At 41.7% G+C, this 25173-nt stretch overlaps 2 long non-coding RNA genes across 5 annotated transcripts in view; one reads left to right on the forward strand and one right to left on the reverse strand.

The window, feature by feature from the left end:
- The window catches only part of LOC138742375 (uncharacterized), a 100016-nt gene that overhangs the window by 56465 nt on the left and 18378 nt on the right, over window positions 1–25173 (forward strand). For all 3 annotated transcript variants that reach the window (XR_011344122.1, XR_011344121.1, XR_011344123.1), the window contains one exon: window positions 5334–5397. This is a non-coding gene — a long non-coding RNA (uncharacterized lncRNA). The remainder of the gene's footprint in view (window positions 1–5333; window positions 5398–25173) is intronic.
- The window catches only part of LOC138742374 (uncharacterized), a 217488-nt gene that overhangs the window by 38682 nt on the left and 153633 nt on the right, over window positions 1–25173 (reverse strand). Inside the window, exon 4 of one of the 2 annotated variants that reach the window (XR_011344118.1) lies at window positions 10806–12128. The exons of the other annotated variant lie outside the window; for it this stretch is intronic. This is a non-coding gene — a long non-coding RNA (uncharacterized lncRNA). The remainder of the gene's footprint in view (window positions 1–10805; window positions 12129–25173) is intronic. 2 annotated transcript variants of the gene reach the window in all.

Genomic DNA, 25173 nt, shown 5'->3' on the forward strand with positions numbered 1-25173 from the left:
TTTTCTCTTTCTCTTTCTCCTCTCATCCCTACCCCCATATCAATGTTTCAATGACTGAAATTAGAGTTATCATTCTAAACTATTTTTTCTTCATCACATATTAATTTTTCCAAAATCAAGCAGAAGTTTCAAATGGTATGCTTGTGCCTGATGACCGCATGCCTCCAAAACCCCAGGTTTGTGAAACAAGGGTAAAAATTCATTTTTGGACAGAGGACCAGAGAGGGATGGTCCAGGTACAGGGACTCAATTAGGTCAGAGAAAATTTCTGTTATCCATTAGTGCATGTTGACTGAATTTATTGCATGTTGGCAATTGAGAGATGGTCAGATATTCTGAGAAGTCAGTTGCTTTCAGATAATGTTACCAATGGACAGCTTAAAGGTATGAAGAGGAGGGAGCTGAAGAAGAATTCATGAGCAAATTCCATGACCAAAGATATCGTTATCGTCTGGTTACAATTTGACATCTAGTTCCTAAGACCCCAGCAAATATTACAATTAAGTGGAAAGCTATTTATTTTAAGATGCCATCTGATGCTAAATTGACCAGAGTAAAAAGTCAAAGATGTTTTTATTCTTCGTGTATTTTGTCAATGAACTTACAGACTCAGAAATTTTGTTTTCTTAAAAAAAATACTTCGAGAAATTTGAAAATGTTCCAGATCCTGTGTGTATTTATTTTCATTAGTAACACAGTTAAGTTTCAGGGTTCACTGGTTGAAACTGGTATGTAGCCTGAAGCTGATTTTACTCTGATAGATGGAAGGTGGTTTGCACTGGTAAACACCTGGCAATCTTCAAAGCCAAACCTAGAATGGTTCAAGAAAGAGTTCAAATCAAGCTTATCTGACTCTTAATAAATTAAAACCTGGAGCTGGAATTGTGTGCCATTTGGTAGATTTTTGATGGGCTTGATTGTGCTTTGATACATAGTTTCCCTAATGTTCAAGGAAGATATTGAAGCCCTCTCTTTTTAAATATGCCCATATTTATGGGAATGCTTGAAGGTTCCACTAAACCACACATGGCAAACTCAGGCCCGCGGGCCAAATTTGGCCCATGATATAATTATATTTGGCCCGCAAGATCATATCAAATATGTATTAGAGCTGGCCCGCTGGCCGTCACGCCAGTATAGCGCATGCACAGCTAATACTACAAATCCCAGAATGCTTTGCAAATGCATTGGTGCCGGCCCGTCAGCCCGCTAATCGCCCCCACCTCCTCTCTTTACTTTCATTAGCCTAACTCACATGTAATAAACCCCTTACGAAAAATGGCCAAACGAAAGACAGAAAACAGGACCTTTCAAGACAGGTGGGAGGCAAACTCTGACCCCAGAGTTTGATGAACTTGCATCTAAGAAGAGATGCCAAGTATCTGGTTTAGACCCAGGTGCTTCAGAGTAAATCACAGTGTAGCAAGCTAAGCTTGGATTAATATTTTCTTTCGTTAACTTTGGACTGTTCATAGTTGAAAGGTTGGATTTTCATTGAAGCAAGTCGTTATTTTTTTGACTTGTTGGCTTGTGAAAAAAAATACATTTAAAAGGAGCTTAAAGGCTATAGAGAAATATCATTTATTGAATATTTTATTTCTCATTTGTTAATGCTTCTTCTGGAAAGAGTTTAACCAAAACTATTATTAAACATTTATTTTAATAAGAAAAGGTTTAACATTACATATGTTGAAAGAAGAGAAAACATGCAGATGTTGTTGAAAATTTTCAATAAATATTTAGTTTGGCCCACGACTTAGTCCAAGTTTTTAATTTTGGCCGTCTGTGAATTTGAGTTTGACACCCCTGCACTAAATGTTGCACGTTCTTGACCAGAATATCAGCTACCCTCTACCTTCATAGATGTTGCTTGTTACTCCAGCAGTAAAATCCAAAAATCTGCAGTCACTGTGATTGAAATAAAAGCACAATTGCTGGAAAAACTCAGCATGTCAAACTGTACTTTACATGGCAAATATAAAGATCCATAATCAACATTTTGGGCTTGATACCTTTATCAAGGGCTTCATTTGTCTCAAGAGCTTTTTTTGCTAGAATTTATTCCACTTTGTCCTCCGTGTTTAAATTCTGCATGAAAAGAAAAATGGGTCTGTTTTAAGGGTGAAAGACTATTGCTGGATGTCCAGCACATTGGGAAATTGAACTGGAATCTTCCTGTCACAATCCTCCCTCACATAAATTTTACTTGCTTGCTGTATTTCCCTGACATCATGATGAACAGCATGTGATGATTATTTAATAATATTAACTAAGATCAAAAGGGCCTATAATCTTTATAATTTACTCACTGGAATACTTCAAACTTTTCTTTTTTTCTTTGGCTTGGCTTCGCGGACGAAGATTTACGGAGGGGTAATGTCCACATCAGCTTCAGGCTCGTTTGTGGTTGACAAGTCCGATGCGGGACAGGCAGACACGGTTGCAGCGGTTGCAAGGGAAAATTGGTTGGTTGGGGTTGGGTGTTGGGTTTTTCCTCCTTTGTCTTTTGTCAGTTAGGTGGGCTCTGCGATCTTCTTCAAAGAAGGTTGCTGCCCGCCGAACTGTGAAGCGCCAAGATGCACGGTTTGAGGCGATATCAGCCCACTGATGGTGATCAATGTGGCAGCCACCAAGAAATTTCTTTAGGCAGTCCTTGTACCTTTTCTTTGGTGCACCTCTGTCTCAGTGGCCAGTGGAGAGCTCGCCATATAACACGATCTTGGGAAGGCGATGGTCCTCCATTCTGGAGATGTGACCTACCCAGCGCAGTTTGATCTTCAGCAGCGTGGATTCGATGCTGTCGGCCTCTGCCATCTCGAGTACTTCGATGTTGGAGATGAAGTCGCTCCAATGAATGTTGAGGATGGAGCAGGGACAACACTGGTGGAAGCGTTCTAGGAGCCATCGGTGATGCCAGTAGAGGACCCATGATTCGGAGCCGAACAGGAGTGTGGGTATGACAACGGCTCTGTATAAGCTAATCTTTGTGAGGTTTTTCAGTTGGTTGTTTCTCCAGACTCTTTTGTGTAGTCTTCCAAAGGCGCTATTTGCCTTGGCGAGTCTGTTGTCTATCTCGTTGTCGATCCTTGCATCCGATGAAATACATGCAGTGAAACCTACCGTACTTGATTTAATGGGCTTCACTGAAATACCTTGTTATATGTTATAAGTATGTGAACATAATACCACTCCAAATGTATGCAGCCTGAGGCTCATGTGTGCTTGCAGCCCCAATGTCCAACACCCCACTTCCAACACCCCACCACTCAAACCTGACTGGATTTCTCCATAACACAAGGAACCATCACAATGCTGATACTACTGTGATAGTACAGATCTATCACCAATGTACATAGTGTATATAGTTACTGTATCTAGACTGTGCTTACAGCGATTGGCTGAGAGCTAAGCCACACCTATTGTTTGGGCCTTAAAGGGTTGTGTCCCTAGCCAGGTCGGATCATTCCGGACTGGTCGGCCACCTGTGAAGAGCTCCGGTCTTTTGCTAATAAAAGCCTTGGTTTGGATCAACAAGTCTTTGGTTCTTTCGACGAGCTCTACAACTACCAATTCCTATTCCATTTGTTACCCTTCTTCCTTCCTGGTTTCCCCCTATCTCCATGAGTCCACTCATGAATGCCTTGCTGATCTCTGTCCACAAAACCGTAATCTGTATTCGATATTTATACTGGACTTTAATGTTATTTAAAGGGAGAGAAAAAAATCACTAAAACAATTTCTTAATTTATAGATGTCCCAATTTTGTGATTTTTATTATTTTTACTTCCAATTTTCTCCAGAAAAACAGAACACTTCAAAATGCTATTATTCAGTAAAACAAATATTCACAGGAATTGTAAAGTTATTATCCCTCCCAGTTTAGATTTTTTAAGAAAGAAAAAATCAAGAATTTGTACTTTCATTTGCAAATTGACAATTGATATGAATAGCCTTAGTTTTCATTCTGATAACATAACTCCTTAAAATAAACAATTTTCCAGTTTAAAGCTAATTGCTTTGTTCCTGCTGTCTTATCTTAATCTTGGTCCACACATTTGTTGCATCAAATATGCTTAAAGGCCAATCCTAGGCATCTGAACCATCTTTCTCTCTCCTAATTAGACCATAGGTCATTAGATTAAGGAGCACTAAATGTCAAACATTCAGATGCAGGTTCTTGACCAGAATTTCAGCTACCCTGTACCATTCAGCCCATTGAGCCCAATCCACTATTTGATCATGAACTGATCCATTCTCCCACTCAGCCTCACTCCCCTGTCTTCATCCCACAACCCTTGATATACTGACTATTCAGAATCCTATCAATCACTGCCCTAAATACACCAATGGCCTGGCCTTTACAGCCACTCATGGTGGCAAATTCCAGAGGTTGATACTCTATGGCTAAAGAAATTCTTCTGCATCTCTGTTTTAAATAGGCACTCTTCATTCCTGAAGTTATGCTGTCTTGTCCTAGACCATGTGAAACAACTTTGCTTCATCTATTCTGTCCAGACCTTTCAAAATGTTTCTCTGAGGTCCCCCTCAATCTTCTGAACTCCAAGGAGTAGAGTCCAAGATCCATTAAACATTCCTCATATGCTAATTCTTTATTCCAGCAAAAATTCTTGTGAATCTTCTCTAAACTCTCTACAATCCCAGCACATCCTTTCTTAAATAAAGAGCTCAAAACTGAATCCCATCCTCCAAGTGAGGACTCACCAGTGCCTTATAAAGCATCAACATCTAATCCCTGTTCTTATACCCTATTCCTCTAGATATGAATGCCAACATTGCATTCACCTTCTTCACCACCATCTCAACCTTGAGGGTATCCTGCACAAAGACTCTCAAATCCCTTTACAGGTCCGAATTTTGAATTTCCTCCCCATAGTAGTCTGCCCTTATATTCCTTCTACCAAAGTGCTAGACCACACATTTTTCCACATTGTATTTTATTTGCCACTTATTTGTCCATTCTTCGAATCTATCCAAGTCTCTCTGCTTCATCTCTGTTTCCTCATCATTACCTGCCCTCCACCTATATTTGTATCATCTACAAACTTAGCCACAAAGCCATTTATTTTGAAATTCCAATAATTTGCATACAATGTAAAAAGAAGTGGTTCCAACATCAACCCCTCCAAACACCACTGGTAAATGGTAAGCAATAGGATCCCTTTATTTCCGCTCTCTGTTTCATGCTGATCAGCCAGTACTCTACCCATGCAATTATCTTTCCTATAATTCCATGAGCTTTCATATTGTTAAGCAGCCTAGACATTTAAAGATACAAGAAATTATTCCATAAATCTTATTTTGATCTATTTTAGGAGACTTCACTTACCGTTAAGTCTGTTTTATGAACAGGAGAAAAACAAGTGATGTTTCATCAAGGTAAATGAAAGATAAATGTCCATGCTATCCAATATCAGTGCAGAGTTTTAGTGGGGTTAAGGAAATCTTATTTCTATGGACTGTATTTTGTCTAATTGCAAAACCAAGGACATTATTTGGAAATGTTTTTAATCATTTCTGCAGAAAATGGCCTGAACAATGAGCATGTATAAAGGCAGTGAAAGTGGTGAGAAATAGCAGCTATAGCTTGTAATCATGGGGAAATCAGACATTTTGTGATTTCCTAAAGAAATAACGCTAATTTTTTAATATGTCTCACATTTTTTTTCCCACTGAACAATATTATTTGTGTAATGATTATGCAAACAATCATTCTTATCATGAGTATGTTGCAGCTGGATAGGGTAGTATTATCTTGGATTTACCTGTTAAACTGCATGAATTACTTTTAATCCATCAGTAGATGATATTTCAGCTCTATTAATGTAACAAAGCTTTGAAAGAAATATACTTCTTTTCCCCAAAATTAATAATACATGAATTGAGAGAGTTCATCAAAACAATCAATTTAATTGTTAAATTGTCCAATATTATATGACTTGGATGAAGTGTCATACTGATTCTCTTCTATTTAATGTTTGCTCAAAGGAAGGATTGTTAATCTAAACTGATTATGGCATTTTCTAAAGATCATATTTAAATGTAGTGTGTTTTATTTGCCTTCTTTGTGGAATAAGGTAGCCCTCAATTTCAATTATTTTATTCAAAATCATCAAGGTCTAAGAGTCCCAAAGTTTAGAATGGAAAAAAAAATGAGAAAGGCCTGACTCTTCTCAGTATTTTTGTGTCTAAAAGCAATGCAAATTGATGAAAGCAATGCTCAAACAGTTTTAATGAAATGATAGCCTTTTAAAATTCATCTGGCTGTTTTGAAGTACTCATGTATATTCAGAAACAAAAATATTTTCTGCAATGTTGTCATTCAACTACCTGCATTTTAAGACTATATTCAATCTAGGTTGTTTCTTTGATTGCAAATTAAATAATGAGCAAAGGATTTTTATAAGTGTTGTAAAGACTAAATTTTAAGGATGTAAAAGAAGAAGAAACAAGAATGTTGGTTCGAAACATTCCTATTCTATTTCCTGGATACCAGACTGTCTCTAAACACCTGTGAAGGCTTCAGGAGCTGGTTGGGAATTATCAGGTAGCATCAATCATTCAAACCTTCTTTAATCAAGGTTGTTTTTCTGTATGGCCAAAAGAAAGAATAATTTTTATTCTATGTTATCCAAGTATAATATTTTATCACAGCAGAGTTAGTTTAGCAATTAGTGCAACACTATTGCAGTGCCAGTAACCTGGGCTTGAATCTGGTGCTGTCAGTAAAAAGTTTGTACGTCCTCCCTGTGTCTGCATCAGTTTCCTCCAGGTGCTCCGGTTTCCTCCCACCATTCCAAAATGCACCGGGGTTGTAGGTCAATTGGGTGTAATGGGGCAGCGTGCCTCGTGGGCCGAAAGGGCCTGTTACCATATTGTATGTCTAAAAAAAAATTGGCTTAAGACACATGCTCAAAACAAAGTTGAGGAGAAGTATAATTGGTACCCTCAACATCTTATGTCCTAAAGTTTAAGCTCAGGCAGCGACTTTTGAAAGGAAGATGCTAGTTAAACCAATAGCTGAAAACAATTATCTCAAACCAGGGTGATTCTTACTGGTAGAGTACCAAGATATTTTAGAGGAAGGACTAATTGATGTATCTTCCCAATGGCTCACTGCTTTAGATTGACCAGGACATTCTCAATGTCCCCATATAAGGAATCATTATATTTTGTGTGGTGTGTGAGCTAGACTTTTTTGTTTAATAATTTTTGAAGTGTTAATAAATGAATGTCTCATTTATTTATACACAGAGATCTATTTAGTAGCTTTGTGCTTCAGGTGTTTTAGAGCGTATCCTAAAATCTGTGTTTTGTTGCTCACATTTCATGAAAACTGCAGAATGCATACATTAGAATATAAGAAACAACATCGTTGATACTGTCATCCTATCTCTTTTTTAAGCATGAGATTTAAAATTTTATCATTCCACAATCTTTCATTTGTGTAAGAACAGTAGAAATAGGAGCAGGAGTCGGCCATCCGGCCCGTCGAACCTGCTCCGCCATTCAATAAGATCATGGCTGATCTGATCATTGACTCAACGCCACCTACCTGCCTTTTCCCCATATCCCTTAATTCCTTTCTTATGTAAAAATCTATCTAACTGAACCTTAAATAAGTTTAATGAAGTAGCCTCAACCACTTCCCTGGACAGAGAATTCCAAAGATTCACTACTCTCTGGGCAAAACAGTTTTTCCTCATCTCCGTCTTAAATCTACTCCCCTGAATCTTGAGGCTGTGTCCCCCTAGTTCTGGTCTCACCTACCAGTGAAAACGATTTTCCTACCTTTATCTTATCTATCCCTTTCATAATTTTATTTGATGTGTGTGCATCTTTCCTTAACTAGTTCTGGAAAGTTTTTGAAGCTCCTAGCATATTTTTATTTTCCATTCATTCCATATTCTTAAAGATAATTATTGATTATCTTTAAGAAAAGAAAATAGTAATGAGCATTCTACTAATTAACAATGTGGTTTTTTTCAATTACAAATCTTCAAGTCATTAACCTGAGGGACACAGTAGGCCCTTTCAAATTGTCATGTAAAGTGGGGTTAACCAGTTAATTTGCTCGGTTGATGATCCTGATACATGGCTGTTTGAGATGGTCCAACTGGATCAACCTAATCAAAACCCAACCGGGTCCAAGATCTACCTCAGAGGTGGTCAGGGGATCCAATAAAACTTACCCAGGCGTCTTCCTCATGCAATTTGAAAGGGGAAATGGCTGACCCAGTTACTCTGGTAATGACAGCGGTTGAGTGTGTACATCACAAGGAAGCCCCTTGGTTGAAGTGCCACTGCTAAAAACAGGGTGGAGGGGAGTGGTTGCTGCTGCGATCATGGGGGGTGCGATGCGCCACTGCCACAAACAGGGGGGGGAGTGTTTGCTGCTACGATCGGGGGGACTGCAATGTGTTGCTGCCACAAATGGTGGGGGTGCCATAATCAGGTGGGGGGTCTGCGATGTGCCGCTGCCACAACACACCACTCCAGTTCACGGTGACATCTCAATGTGGGAGTGCAGGAGCAATGGCTGCCTTCCTTACCATACTCCCCTACGCCACTGGAACTACTCTGGCACTGGCACTCTGCCATTGAGTGCTCATTGCCCGATGGTAGCAGAGTGAAAAGGGAATGGCCTGGGTGGTGGGAAACTTTGAGGATTGAAGCTGCTCTATTAAGGCACCACCTCATCTAGATGACTTTGATGGAGTAAAGTCTGGTGTCTTCGATGTCACAGGCCGAATTAACAACCCTCTGGAGATTATTCTTGTCCTGAGAGTTGGCTCCTCCATACCAGGCAGTGATGCAACCAGCCAGAATGCTCTGCGCCTGTAGAAGTTTATGAGAGTCTTCGGTGACATAACGAATCTTTTCAGATACCTCACAAAGTATAGCTGCTGGCGAGCCTTCTTTGTGATTGGATTAACATGGAGACTCCAGGACAGATCCACAGAGATGATGACATCCAGGAATTTGAAGTTCTTCACCCTCTCTTATTACTGAACCTTTGATGAGGACTTGGTCGTTTTCCCCTGACTTCCTCCTAAAGTCCACAATCATCTCCTTGGTTTTGCTAACATTGAGTGGAAGGTTGTTGGTTGTTGTCATTACACCATTCAACAAACTGATCTATCTTCCTCCTGTATGTTTCCTCATTGCCATTTCTGATTCTGTCGACAACTGTGGTGTCATCAGCAAACTTGTAGATGGCATTAGATTTGTGCCTGGTCACACAGTTGTGGGGGTATAATGAGTAGAGCAGAGGGATAAGCACACATCCTTGGGGTGAGCCTGTGTTGATGATCAGTGAGGAGGAGATGTTGTTTCCAATTCATACTGACTGTGGTCTTCTTGCTTTTCATAAATTTACATTTCTTTTTAATGATTATAAAGTAAATATAATTTACAAATGAAAGAGTGACTGAGACAACTGATAAGCAATATAATTTCACAAAGAAGGAGATTGGAAGCTATGAGGTTACTTGATCTGAATTAATCACATTTGTTTGGCCAAGACATAAAACAAACTTAACATTACTTTCTTGCTTCTTTCAAAAAGAAACACAAGTATAAGTATGAAAATGTGAACAATCTGAACTCTGTATTTGGTTGAAGGATCTAAGCTGGTTCATAGACTGTTTTAGATATGGTTAATAGAATTTGCAAGCACATTTTAGAAGAGTTGAAAACTATTATTGGTACCATTTTGTTAAGTTTAGAACTGAAACATCTTTGCATCTAGTTTTGTCTGTTGAACATAATCAGATCACAGGTTGTCTGTTCCTTAACCTTAATAAAGCCAGTTTACACTGGAAAGACAATAAATGCAACATGGCTGGCATGAATAAATTGCAAGAAATTCTGTTCTTTCAGGAGATATTACATTCATGAAAGAAACCTTTGCATTTCATCCAGACCACAGTCTATTAATTTAGTTCCAGGCCTATTGTTTAAATTACTGTTACAAGTTGAAACACACAGTGCCTGCAGGCCGAGATCAAAGATATTGATAAACTCCAATGAATTAGATGGCTAGTAATCATTGGTAATAAACTGTCATGATAATAAAAGGGTAGATGTGAAATGTAATTATTTAATATTGTACAAACAACATATTATTCCAACTTCTAGTTTTTATTAATAGTTTATAACTGTGCTTGATTTCACTTACAATGAAGTTTGACAAGGTCCAATTGACTTACATTCACCTTTGTGTGCATTTTATGTAGTTGTATCATTTCTTGCTGTGGCACTGAAAAACCGAATTGTCAACATGATCAAACCAACTGCTGGGTTAAATGCTGGCTAAAATCCATAACCCATACTCCCACCATTATTTGATACTCTCCGGAAATACTTCTCAGGTGGAAATACTGTGGAGAACAACCAGCCAACAAATACATATTGTTCCTTTGTAATTTTTCTTCTGTTACATGGAAAGGAAATTCTGGTATACCTGAACGAGTGTGCTGGCTGGACACACCATTTCAATAATTGGCTATCTACTGTAATCTTCAGTTGTACTCAGTCCCATCAACTTCCCTCGAATCGTGTCTCTTTCTTTCTTCCCTTTTCCCTCTGTCTCCTTTCACAGAACCAAAATCAATTCTTACCTTTCCTCTTCTCACATCCAATTAATGCCTTTTGGCTTTTGGCCTGGAATCCCCCCCTCCCATTCTTCCCGCTTAACCTCTCGCTTTTAATTAAGATGCCTGCCTGCTCTTTGCTTATACCTTGAAGAAAGGCACAGGCCTGATACGTCGGTAATATATCTTTACCTCCTATAGACGCTGAGTTCCTCCAGCATTTATGTGCGTGTTTTACTTCAATCTGCAGATTTCACCCCCAAGTCTTTTAGGCTTCAGACCCAACTGGATGGGCACTGCTTTTCTTCCTGCATTTGTCTTGCTACTCAGTTCTGAAGTGGGTTGGGATGGATTATACCTATGATTTCAATAAGACCAGTTCTGTGACCAAATAGAGGGGTGGGGGAGGGAGTGAGCACTGGAGCCATGCTGGGTTGTGAGCATGATGACATTGGAGCCCTGTCATGGATGATTGGAGGGGTCAGAGGTGGAGACTGAATCCTGTGATGGAGAATGAATGTGGAAATCTGTGATGAACAGTTGGAGAGAGCTGGGGGTGAGGATTGGAGCCTAATAATAGATGAAGCTGGGGTCAAGTTGGAATGTCTGAGACTGCTGGATGGATATTTGGGGTTCAAAGGTTTCTAGTGGGAAATAAAGGTTAGCAGTGGATGCTCAAGTAGAGCCCTATGAGGAGGGTGAGACACAGGAGACCAGTGATGATGAATGCACAGGATGGCAGCAAATTGATGCCTGGGAGTGTGGGAATGGACTCATTTCAGGGAAAGAGTTGGGTGCAGGTGAGTGCTATGTGCATGAGGTACAGTGGGAGATTGTAGGGTTTGAAGGATCAGAATAAGTAACAAACCCAGTTTGGCACCATGCTGCTCAACAATGATTGTCCCCAGAACAATGCTGCAATGCACCAATCAGAATGTTGAACAAGGAATGATATCACATTGGGACAAAGGTGACTCATGGCAGGAAAGCTTCAGTCTCTTGTTATGTCAAGTTTATGTGATTGCAGAAGTATAGCCTGATGAAATAGTGTTCTCTGAACCTCAACACACAATCAGACATGACACATATACAGACAAACAATACATTTTTTCTCTCTCTCTCTCTCTCTCTATCACAGTGTTTTGTAAATATGAGAGTCTTAGATAGTTAGTATGAGCAGTTCTTTTGGTCGCTTATTCTCTTGAAAAGAAGCTGTTCCTCAGCCTGGTAATGCTGGCTCTGATACTCCTGTATCTCTTTCCCAACAGGAGAAGCTGAAAGATGCTGTGTGCAGGGTGGAAAGAGCCCTCAACAATTTTGTGTGCCCTCTTCAGACAACTATCTCAGTAGATCATGTTGATGGGAGGGGAGGGAATCTCTGTGATCCTCTCTGCTGCTCTTATGGTCCTGTGGCTTGACCTTCAATCCATAACTCTGCAGCAACCATACCATACTGTGACACAGCTGGCCGAGATGGTCTGGATAGAGCTCCCGAAGAAGGTAGATGGTCATCATCTAGAGTGGTAGAAAATTAATTCAATCAGGAATGTGATAGTACAGATTCTATCACCAATGTGTATATGTACATATGTACAGATTGTAGTGTAGGATGATTGTGATTGGCTGAGAGTGTAGCCACGCCTACTGGCAGGTCTTAAAGGATTGCTCCTAGCCAGACCAGGTCATTCTGGACTGGTCGACCTACTTGTGATATGCTCCAGTCTTTTAGTTAATAAAAGCATTGGTTTGGATCAACAAGTCTTAGGTTCTTTCGACGCGCATTACAAGGAACAAGAGCAAACATCCATCACAAAGCTTGATTACTTCTTCCCCCAGCTGGCCATTCTAATTTCTTAAACACAGCTGCGGAATTAGCACCTGTGACATATTTTTGATGGAGTGTGTAGCTTTGAGCCAATAACCAAGATGGCTTCTTTGAAACTTAGCTCTTATTGCTTGTTCACCTTTCCCTTTCAATTACTGACACCAAAGTGGCTGATCTTCCAACCTTCTCTTGAGGTCCTCTAAGTTTTAAAATTTGTTGAAAGAGATTCAGGTGGCAAAGAGGTTGACATTTTAGAATCTGTCTCCTTAAACTAATGTACCATGAGGTAACAACCCTTTGAATCACTGAATGCAAATGCTTTTAAAATTTACCTTTTATTTTAAAGAGCATTTCCTGCAGAGGCTCAGGAATCCCAGAATATCCACTTTCAAGCTGTTGACATGTAGCAGGGTAATGTTGGCATAGGCCCATGCAGACCAAGGCCAAAACCAGGAAATGTGAGCAATAATCAGGCCTGTAGCTGCAAATCAGCTACCAAATGAAAATCTTCCAGCTGCTGATAAGATTAACAGTCAGTCGGTGCAGCTGACTTTATAAGGGAAGGGCAGACCATTTTCTCTTGCCTTAATTTCTTCATCAGCCTCTGCAATTTTCTCCTGTTGATGAGGAAGTTGAGCAGACATAGTTTAGTGGGCTTTGTAATGGACGTCATCCACTTTATCCACTGAACTGAATCCGCGCTGAACTGGGCACGCCTCCTCTATTTGAAACCAGGAAGCATGAATCTCTGAACAGATGTCAGTATGGGAATATGATAAGAAAAGGTGACAGTATAGGTTGTACCTCTATCATCTGGCACTCTGTGATCCGGCAACTCCCATGATCTGGGACATTTTGATTTTGCTGCCATTAGTACAAACTCCTTACAGACAATGCGGGATTCAAACCCTGGTCCTGATCGCTTGCGCTATAAAGGTGTTGCGCTAACCAGGATTTAATTTGTGATATATTTGATCCTTTTAGCTCAGAAAATGGGTCTGATTGAGGCATCTACACTACCTTTGACAATTATTCTCTGTACATTTTTTTATTTTCCGTCGTTTTCTGTGGTCCAGCGATGTCCAGGTCCCAATGTCGCCAGATTAAAGAGATTCAACCTGTAGTGCTATAATGAGACTCCAGCTGAAACCAAAACAAGGGTTGGAGAAGATGGGGGGAAATCCAGTGGGGGGAAATCCAGTGGGGAGAAATCCAGTAGGGGGAATCCAGTGGGGGGAATCCCAGTTGGGGAAATCCAGTGGGGGGAATGTGGCTGGAAGAGGGTAGAAACAAAGAGTAAGGGTGGAGTGCTGGGAGATGAGGGAAGAGGATAGAGGGAAGAATGTAAGTAGATTAAAATTGAAAAATTCAGTGTTCATACCATTGAGCTGTAGAGTGCCCAGGTGGAATGAGAGGTGTTTTTCTTCTAGTTTATAGTGGGCCTCACTCTGGCAGTGGAGAGAACAAGGGTTGACAGGATGGTGTGGGAATGGGAATGGGAATTGGAATGGCATGCAATCAGAAAGCAGGATGACCATTGCAGACACAACATAGATGCTCTACAAAATGGTCACTAAGTCTCTCTCTAGGCTCATTGATATAAAGGAGGCCACATCGGGAGCTTAGAATGCAGTAGATGAGATTGGAGGAGGTGTGTGCAGATCTTTGCCTGATTTGTAATGGCTGTTTAGATTCCCAAATGGTGGTGAGGTAGGAGGTGTAATTGCAAAATTTTGCATCTCCTCTGGTTGCAGAACAAAGCACAGGCTGTCATGGAGAGGTCAGTGGAAGAGAAGAGGGGACAAGGGAATCAGAGGAGTGATCCCTGTGGAAGGCAGAAAGAAGTCGATGTGGTTGTGGCAGGATCTAGTTGCATCTGGCAAAAAGATGAAGTGTTGAATGCAGAGGCTGATGGAGTGAAAGGTGAGGGTAAGGGGAACCTTACCTTTATTCCATTTGGAGAGGTTGAGACTGGAACTCTGAGAAGTGGAGAATAGTGAGAAATGGCTTTATTGACAACTGTAGAAGGGGAAGCTGTGCTCCCTTTAAAAAGGAGGACATGTCAGATGTCCTGGAATGGAGGGCCTCATCTTGAGAGCAAATGAGCAGTGGAGAAAAGGATGGCATCCTTAGAGCGGATGGGTGGGAGGAAGTGTCTCAGTAGCTACAGGTTAGTGGTTTTGAAGTAAATGTCAGTATATAATTTAGAGAGATCTAGAAAAGAGAGAGAAATGATCCAAATAAATTTCAGAGCAGGTGGAGGTTAGTAGCAAAGTTGATAAAATTGACAAGTTGTGCATGGGTGCAGAAAGCAGCCCAGATGAAGTCATCGATATTGTGGAGGAAGAGCTGAGGGGAAGTGCTGGGGTAGATTCGGAAAAAAGACTGTTCCAACAAAAAGGCAGGCATAGCTGGAATCCATGTAGATGTCAATGGTTACATCTTTGACATTTAAAAAAAGTGAAAGGCATCAAAAGAAAAGTTATTAAGGAGGATAGCGAGTTCTTCAAGGTAGATGAGAGTGTTGGAGGGAAATTGGTCAGAGTTTTATTCCAGGAAGAAGCAGAGGACTTTAAGACCTTCATGATAGGGTTGGAAGTGTATGGAAACTCAATCTCCACGGAGAAGATGAGACAGTAGAGGCCAGAGATGCGGAGGGCATGAAAGGAACTGGGTAAGGAGAGACAAGATAGAGTCAAGATATGAGGAGATAAATGGTGCTGGAGCAGACATAAATAATGGATCTGTAGTGTGTTGTGAGAGAGCGACTGTACAGATTGGAGATGTGTGCTTGCTTATCAGGCCGAGAGTCAGACCACACATACGTCCTGCCGCCTGCATTGCGCTGATGCAAATGCGCATGACAACTTCCGGCCTGGACCAGAAGAGATGTATATGTGTCGCCAGTGTTTTCTGTGACTGCCCCGCTGACCATGTGTAACAAGTGGAGCTGGTTCGTTCCCGCACACCTGTGCATCACTACACAACCCCACCCCCCCCCCCACCCCCACCAAGAACCGGGACTGGTGGTGGCCTGCTGTTCTGGACTGTGACCAGCAGGGATATGTCCAAGTGAGCGGGCTTCAGGCCATCCACAGTGAAAAGCTCCTTTTTGCCCCAATTTCTAAGGCAAAAGTGGAACCCGTTCTGCGGAGCACTCTGTAGGGTCCCTCATAGGGTCACTGAAAAGGTGCTCTGTGACCACCCCTGCATACAAACACACAAGTACAAGTCGTTAATTCACAAGAAACATGAGGGGGAGGCTCACAGTGCTGTGAGGGGCTGCCAGGGACCCCAGCTTCTCCCTTAAGTGCTTCAGGGTGCTCCCTGGGTCCTGGGTTGGGCCGGGGGACAAGGGCAGGAACTGGCCTGGGACAGCAAGGGGCTCCCCATAAAGCAACTCAGCAGTTGAGGTGTGTAGGTCATCTTTGAGGGCCGTGTGGATATCCAAGAGGACCCACGGGAGCTCGTCTGCCTAGTTTGGACCCCTGAGTCATGCCATGGAAGTGCTCCACCAAGCCATTGGACTGGTGGTAGTAGTTCAGTCCCCAGGCATTTGGAAAGTGCATCCCATAAGGGATCCCATAAGGGATGCTGTGCGCCGCAGTCAGTGGTTATGTGGGCTGAGACACCAAAACAAGAGATCCAGGTGGACAAGAAAGTCCTGACACACATGACAGTGGCTATGTCATGAATGGAGGTTGCTTCTGGCCACCAGGTGAATCTGTCCTCCATGGTGAGCAGGTAGTGGTAACCCCTCCAGACAGGCAGGGGGCCCACGATGTCCACATAGACATGTTCAAATCAGCGTGAGGTGGGCTCGAACTGCTGGATAGGTGCTCGTGTGTGTGTGTGTGTGTGTGTGTGTGTGTGTGTGTGTGTGTGTGTGTGTGTGTGTGTGTGTGTGTGTGTGTGTGTGTGTGTGTGTGTGTGTGTGTGTGTGTACATTTGCACCTTCCACTTCGTGCAGTTTGTGCCCGCTGTTACCCATGATGGCCATGCAAAAACACTCTGTTGGACGGTTGGGCCTGAGTCAACTCGTAGAAGTCAATACCCTGCGAAAGGGCACATACTGTAGGCCTGGAGAGGGCATCTACGACTATGTGGTGTTTGCCAGAGAGATGGTGAATGGAGGTAGTAAACTCCGAAATGTATGGTAGGTGTCGTTGCTGGCAGGCAGACCATGGATCTGAAGCATTGTGGAAGGCAAAAGTTAGTGGCTTGTGGTCACTGTAGACTGTGAAGGGCCAACCTTCCAGGAAATAATGAAAATGGCAAATCGCGAGATAGTGGTTGAGTAGCTCCCTGTCGAAGGCGCTGTACTTGTGTTCCAGATGGCAGAGATGGCGGCTAAAGAATGCAAGTGGCCTCCACGTATCATCCACCAACTGCTCTAGGACCCCGCCCACAGTGATGCCGGATGTGTCGACCGTGAGTGCTGTGTGTGCATCCATCCATGGGTGTACTAGCAAAATCGAATGTGCCAGGGCCTCCTTAGTACCTGTGAAAGCAGCTGATGCCTCATCTGTCCAATCGAGGTCTCTGGTGGAGGTAGTCATCAGGTTGAAGAGGGGATGCATGATACTGGCTGCCGCGGGGATGAATCTGTTGTAAAAGTTCATCATCCCCACGAGCTTCTGAAGGCCTTTAAGAGTTGGTGGCCTTGGGAACTGGCGGATGCCCTCTACCTTGTCCGAGAGTGGTGTCATGCCATCTTTGGTGATGGGTGGCCCAAGAAACTCAATCTTTTCGTGGCCAAACTCACACTTTGCAGGGTTGATGGTGAAACAGAATTGTGCCAATCAAGTGAATAGCTGTTGTAGGTGTGCCTCGTGTTCCTCTTGTCTGGTGCTTGATACCAGGATGTCATTGAGGTAAATGAAAAGGAATGGTAGGTCATGTCCTACCAAGTCCATCGACCTCTGGAACATATGTGCAGTATTATTCAAGCCAAATGGCATCATCAGGAACTCGAATAGGCCAAATGGAGTGAAGATGGCCATCTTTTGGACATCATCCGGGTGGACCTGGATCTGATAATACTCCCAGATCAAGTCAACTTTAGAGAACAGGTGGGCACCGCGAATGTTGGCCATGAAGTCCTGAGTGTGAGACACTGGGTAGTGGTCCGGAATGGTAGTAGTCATTGCAGGGTCACCAACTGCTGTTGGCTTTAGGCACTATGTGGAGGGGTGAGGCCCACGAGCTGTCAGACCTATAGACGATGCCCAGCTCCTCCATGTGAGTGATCTTCTCCTTGGCAAGTCTGAGTTTGTTCGGCGCCAGCCTATGGGCTTGCGAGTGAATGAGGGGGGAGGTCTGATGGAGGCAACGTGATTCTGGATGCCATGCCGAGGTTGTGTGGAGGAGAAATGCGGTCGCAGAATAGTGGGGTAATTCGCGAGCAGGGAGGTGTAGTGGTCACCTGAAGTCTCCACAGCAGCTAGATGGGTGACTGGCTCATCAGATGTTCCAAGGGGTACCGTCTGAAAGGTCTCTGCATGGACAAGGCATCTGCCATGCAGGTCAACCAGTAGCGAGTGCGCTCAAAGGAAATCCGCACCCAGCAGGGGTTTATCCACTGCTGCCAGCGTGATCTGCCACTGAATGTCCACCTGCAAAAAACACAGGGGTCTGCGCTTCCAGCCAAAGGTCCGGATAGTCAACCGGATAGTCTGGAGAGTTAACATAGGCCCCTTGGAGGATGAGAAAGGAAAACTGGTAGCGAAAAATGAGGAAATGGCCGAGGCATTAAACAAATATTTTGTGTCAGTCTTCACGGTGGAAGACACGTCCAGCATGCCCAAGTGCGGAGTTAAGGATGCAAATGTTGGGGAGGGCCTTGATAAAATAGTTGTTACAAAGGAAGTAGTGATGGAGAAACTAATGGGACTAAAGCCAGGCAAATCACCTGGTCCTGATGATATGCATCCAAGGGTTCTGAAGGAAATGGCAGAAGTTATAGTTGATGCATTGGTGGTCTTATACCAAAATTCCTTGGATTCTGGGCAGGTCCCGGCAGACTGGAAGACAGCAAATGTCACGCCACTTTTTAAGAAGGGATGTAGGCAGGAGACTGGAAATTATCTGTCAATTAGCTTGATGTCTGTGGTTGGAAAAATGCTTGAAGCCATCATTAAAGATGAAATAGTGAAACTTTTGGAACGTAAGGGTTCAATCAGGCAGACGCAGCATGGTTTTAGAAAGGGAAGATCTTGTTTGACAAACTTGTTCGGATTCTTTGAGGATATAATGGGTGCGGTGGATAGAGGGGAACAGGTTGATGTTGTATATTTGGATTTCCAGAAAGCGTTTGATAAGGTGCCGCACAAGAGACTTATCTGTAAGTTACAGGAAAGTGGAGTCCGGGGAAGTATATTGGCCTGGATTGAAAATTGGTTGTCTGACAGGAGGCAGAGAGTCGGGATAAATGGGAGTTTTTCAGGTTGGCAGAGAGTGGTAAGTGAGGTGCCGCAGGGGTCAGTGTTAGGCCCACAACTGTTCATCATTTACATTGATGACTTGGAGGAGGGGACAAAATGTGGTGCAGCCAAGTTTGCGGATGACACCAAATTGAGTGGAAGAGCAAATTGTAATGAGGATGTGGAGAGTCTGCAGAGGGATATAGTTAAGCTGGATGAGAGGGTAAAGGTCTGGCAGATGGAGTACAATCTTAGTAAGTGTGAGGTTATCCACTTTGGCAAGAAAAATAAAAGAGCTGAATATTATTTAAAGGGTGAAAAACTACATCATGCTGTTGTGCAGAGGGACTTGGGAGTGCTTGTGCATGAATCGCAAAAAGTTAGGTTGCAGGTGCAGCAGGTTATTAAGAAGGCAAATGGATTGTTGGCCTTTATCGCTAGAGGAATTGAATTCAGGAGTAGGGAGGTAATGTTGCAACTGTATAAGGTACTGGTGAGACCGCACCTGGAGTACTGTGTCCAGTTCTGGTCTTCATATTTGAGGAAGGAAATACTGGCTTTGGAGATGGTCCAGAGGAGGTTTACTAGGTTGATCCCTGGGATGAAGGGGTTGACTTATGATGAAAGATTAAATCATCCAGGATTGTATTCGCTTGAGTTCAGAAGAATGAGAGGAGATCTTATAGAAACATATAGGATTATGAAGGGTATGGATAGGATAGATGTAGGAAGGTTTTTTGAGGTGGCCGGGGAAACTAAAATGAGAGGACACAGTCTCAAGATTCGGGGGAGTAGATTTAAGACAGAGATGAGGAAAAATAGTTTTTTCCCAGAGAATAGTGAATGTTTGGAATTCTCTAACCAGGGAAGTGGTTGAGGCTGCCTCATTAAACATATTTAAAATTTGGTTAGATAAATTTTTACATGATAGAGGAATTAGGGGATATGGGGAGAAGGCAGTTAGGTGGAGTTAGGTCATAAATTAGATCAGCCATGATCATATTGAATCGCGGAGCAGGCTCGATGGGCCATTTTTGGCCTACTCCTGTTCCTACTTCCTATGTTCCTATGTTCCTATAGTCGAGTTATGGCCACTTGCAGGGTGGGGCCATGTGTTTTTGTGCATGTTTCCAGTGAAGTCGGTGGAATGATGCTTATCTCAACTCCTGTGTTGACAAGGAACCTGCGGCCTGAGATGTAGTCCCACACATGAAGCAGGCTGTTTTGTCGGACAGCCATCGTGGTCACTAATGGCGGCTGGCCCGCTATTTTCCCTGAAATGAGCATGGTTGTTGACATTTTCATGCTTCGGATCCCCCTAATGCTGGTGGTAGAAACACAGACGTTGATCTATGGGGCCTTGGCTCGGGCGGCTTGTGCGGCGCTCCAATGGGGGACTTGTCTTCTGTGTGGACTCATTCTGCAGCCTGGTCACTCGGTTGACCGTCTTGGGAGCCTCGCGTTTGGATGTCGGTATAGGATGTCGGCCTTTGCTGTGACTTTACACAGGTCACTGAAATTGGTGTCCACAAGCAAGAGCCTGATGTCCTCTGGCATTTGTTTCAGGAAGGCTTGCACAAACATGAGGCAGGACTTATGACCTTCTGGCAGCATTATCATTTTGTCCATAAGTGCAGAAGGCATCCTGTCCCCCAGGCCGTCTAAGTGCAGGGGTCTAGCAGCCCTCTCATGTCAGGAGAGGCCATATGTGGTGATGAAGAGGTTTTTTAAGGCTAGGTATTTACCCTCTTCCAGTAGAGCTTGGATGAGATCATCTACGTGGTTGGCAGTATCCTGGTCAAGAGAGCTATTGACATAGAAATACCTCGTTGAATCGGAAGTGACTTATTTAATCTAGAACTGGGCCTCCGCTTGACTGAACCAAGTGCGGGGCTGGTTAGTCCAGAAGGTTGGCAGCTTTAATGCTACAGTGCCTACTACTGCAGAATCCATTTTGTTGAGTCTCGTTGGGGTCACCATTGAAGTGTGTTGTGAGAAAGTGACTGTGCAGACTAAACACGCAGGCTGCTAGCTTGGGTATCACAACGGATTGTATACTTAAAACCTACGCGCTTGCTTATCAGGCTGAGAGTCAGACCGCGCGTATGCCCCGCCACTTGCACCATGCTGACGCAAGCGGGCATGCCAACTTCCGGCCCAGGCCGGAAGATTTGGATGTGCTTTGCCATGTTTGCCACGACAGCCCCGCTGACCGCACATAACAAGCGGGCCGGTTCATCCCATCACACCTGTGCATCTCCACCGACCTGCCTGTTCAGTCCCCTTTGTGGATCTTGGATAAGAGATGCAGTAAGAATGAAACTGAAGGCACAATCATGTTGGGGGCTGTAGCAAAGAGATCTGATGCAATGATATTTGTGACATCGTGGTAGACAGCAGCCTGATGGTCTTGGGTGGGGTCATGGTCCAAGGGTAGGTATGAAGAGGTATCTGAGAGCTAGCATCTGGCCTCTGCAAGATAGCAGTTTCCAACTTGCTTTGCAGCTTGATTTTTGTTGTCCTCTTGAACAGCATCTTTTTGACATGTAGTCATATTCAACTTCATATCAAATAATGAAATGCTATAAACCCAAGGCTAGCTGGTGATTCCTTCAGCTAGAGTTTCTCTGCCCTCCAGCCCATTTATGCTCAGATCATTGATGATGAAATAGAATCTTCAACAAGCAGAATTTGTCAGCCTCAATTTCTCTGACAATTTACTGATGCATTTAGTATATAACATAATTTTACTGTCGTTTTTCATCCCGCCACTGTACTCAATACTGTTTAAAGTGTACATGACAATTTTACATGCATAGAAGTACAAAATATTTGCCATTTTCCAGATGTGTAGAAGTATATATGTTTAGTCATTAAGCATATGAGTTTCTCCACAAAGGCATTGCTTTAATTCACTGCCAGACTGAAGATAACATCAGTAGATGGATTTTACAATGCTGAGAAGGGTATTTGAGGAACCACTCTGCAGTGGTGGTGAGGGAATGTTTCCCATCATATGAAAGAGCATACAAGTGAGCCATGTTTTGAACAAAGTTAAACTAATTTGTACGTTCCAGTGTGATATATTTCTGTTGTTTTTGAATCTTGTACTAATTAGCCTGCTTGAAAACTTTTAACTCTCTCCAGTCTTTGACTCAAAATTCATTAATTACAAATTGATTTCTCTTGCTGTGTGGGAGAAATGTTCCATCTGTACAACAGCTTCTGGGAAATAAAGAAAGAACTTGTATTCAACATTAACATTTGACAGCCTTGGAGAAACTTAAGAGAATCTTGCCGAGAAATATCTCCAGTTCAATGGCAAATGCAGGCAGTCTCAAGACTTTGGCACGGTCATATCCTGACATATATTGACAGAGTCCAGCTGGTGAACATACGAACATGTACCTTTCTGGAGACCAGTGGTGGAAGCATCGCTTTTTGCTGAGATTGCCTGACACTTAACCCACTTACATATCTAATAGCAGGTTAAAGCTGACATGGAATTTCACACAGTATCGGTGATTCTCAAGATTAAATTGGAATCTTGCCCTTTAATTGCTCTGTTTGGATGATCTGATGGTGATGATGTTTTATTGACTTCATCTCAAAACTGAATTTTATCTTTTATTTCATTGATAGCCAGACGTGCAATATCGAACAAATAGAAGGATAACACATATTCAATGATTAAATCATATTATGTTGTGTTTAAGTTTAGAAAAATTAGATATGCCATTAAAGATTCAAATACTAATTCCTTAAAGACATGGGATCCTTTCATGGACTGTTACCATAATCTAAAGTTTTAAGACTGATCTAAGCTTCTGTGTTGTTGGTTTCCGAGTTGTCCTCACTTGATATCCACATGTTAAGTTTTTTTTTCCCAACCTTGCTAAATGGAAGGGGTTTAGACCACATGGATTTTTTTTTTTTTTAATTTTACGTTCTTCTGCAATTATATCCTAAAATATAACAGGATGGCTTAATTTTGTAAAATTGTACATTTCAATATAAATATTTTAAAAAGGAATTGGTGAGGAACAAAATCAGAAAATGCCTCAAATACTCAGCAAATCAGACCGCAAATCTGTAGAAGGAGAAACAGATCAATTTTCAAGTTGGAAAAACTTTCAATTTCCAACTTCTGCAGTATTATAATTTTCATTTACAGCTGGACAACTATTTGCTTTGTAGGACAATATATACTAACAACTTCCAGAGAGATGGGATACAAGGAGATAATTATTAGTGAGTACTCCCCTCATCAGTAGTACTAAATGCTTTTTGTAGTAGTATCAGTGTGTTGTACTATGCCTTCATAGTTCTAACATACAATGCAGTTACTATTTACTGGGAATGATTTTTTAGTATGTGTTAATAATTAAATCTTCACTGAAATTTGCAGATAAGCGTATGTTAGCAATCTATTAGATTAGATTCAGTTACTTACACATAATCCAATGCCTTAAATAAGGTTACTTTTTCTGCATTTAAATATAATGTATGAATGGAGATAAATCTATTGATTATAAATGCTATTTATTAAAACAGTGGGCAAATCACTTATTTTTAGTATATACAAGGCCTGTTGATTGAAGTATGCTGTGCTGTTTGTTTTCAAGGTTGAACTGGATACAAATGAATAGTCCTAATTCCATTCTTCCTGAATAAACCGTGTAAACAGATCATTATTCGTGGGCGTTCAACAGTAATCTCATTCGTCATGGCCTCATTTACAGGGTGTCGAAAATGAAAAAGAGGAAGGGACAAATGAGGCATCAATAGCAAGGCTTGCCTTATCTGTGGCACACTGATCATGCTCGTGTAATGGAAAAGGCCCAATTAACTCTTTTCCATGCCTCCCCCTTCCTGTTATTGAATGCTTAAAGCTTTGCCTTTTTAATGTAAAGCCAAAGCATGTAGGAGTCACGAGAGGCAGGTTATTTCTGCACCTTTTCAAATATTTTTACTTCCTTATCTACATTCTTCCCATTAAAAAAGGAAATATAATTTATGATTACACATTTTAGTTTAATTATTCCTACAGTTCAAATAATGATAAATCAGAATAATGAAGGGTTTGTGATTATTAGATCTATTCATGTTCATTTTTTGTACTTTAATATTCATTGTAATCTGTTCATAAGTGTAAGCTTTAAAAAAAAATTAGAAGAGAAGACCACAATTATATTGAACATATTTCAACATCAGGCCATCCCTCAACATAACAGCTATTTAAATACTTGTGAAGTTCAGTCATGTAATGTTGGAAATCTGGTAGCTAAATTTCATACAGAAAGCTGTCACAAACAACAATGCTTATGCAATCTTTCTTTTCTATCGCTGCCAATTCTAGCATTATCTACCTCTGACTTCCCCTGAATAAGGAGGCAGTTGAGAATGAATTTCATTTGTGGCTCTGGAGTTTCATAGGCTAGCCCAGAAAAGAACAGTAAATTTCATTCTGTTTAAAAAAAAAACATTTTAGTAACAGTTAGGTTTTTAATGAATGATATACAGTGGTTTTATGGTTCTTGTTACTGAGACAACCATTTTTTTGAATTTCAGATTTTATTTAAACTCCCCTGCTACCTTGGTGGGATCAGATTTCCAAATCAATAGTTGATTTTCCAAATCAATAGTTCACAACACCAGTTGCAAGTTCAGAAAAATAATCTTTGCATTACATTGCTCTGTGATAGAGAAGCAAATATTTGTCCCCATTAACTTTTCAGATTATATTGTGGGGTCTTTTGAATCCATTTGAGAGGATGGATGAAACATTAATTTATTTTGGGAAATCCCTGGACATTAGAATTCGGTTGCCAGCCTCACTTAGAAAACACTGGGCTCTGGGTTAGGCTGGAGAAGTAAAATCTTAGGATGACTTCAGGCATGAAAGTGGCTACAATTAATGAACTTTGCTCATCTTGCTTTGGATATCAGGATATCATATGGTGGTAAAGAGACTTTGCACGGGTGAAACTATATATTATATAGAGGCAGGTTTGTGGAGTGAGTCCAATTCTTATTGCTCCCTTCATTATTTCTTTTTATTTTCTCTTTTCTTCAGCTGTGTGGCTCTAATTTTGAATGTAATATATTTCTATATTTCTGGTTCAAGTTTTTCATGAGCGCACAAGAGTTTTTGGGGAGAGATGTTGACCTGGATGATGGAGAAGAAGTAGTATTCCAAACCCTAACTCCAAACCACTCATTTTAAGTTTTAATGGAAATAAAGCATGTAGTGGAAGCACCAGAAGTCCATTACTCTTTTATTGAGGTGACAGACTCTGATCCAACATACCCT

This window comes from Narcine bancroftii, chromosome 9, assembly GCF_036971445.1.
Source record: "Narcine bancroftii isolate sNarBan1 chromosome 9, sNarBan1.hap1, whole genome shotgun sequence".
Taxonomy (NCBI): Eukaryota; Metazoa; Chordata; class Chondrichthyes; order Torpediniformes; family Narcinidae; genus Narcine; species Narcine bancroftii.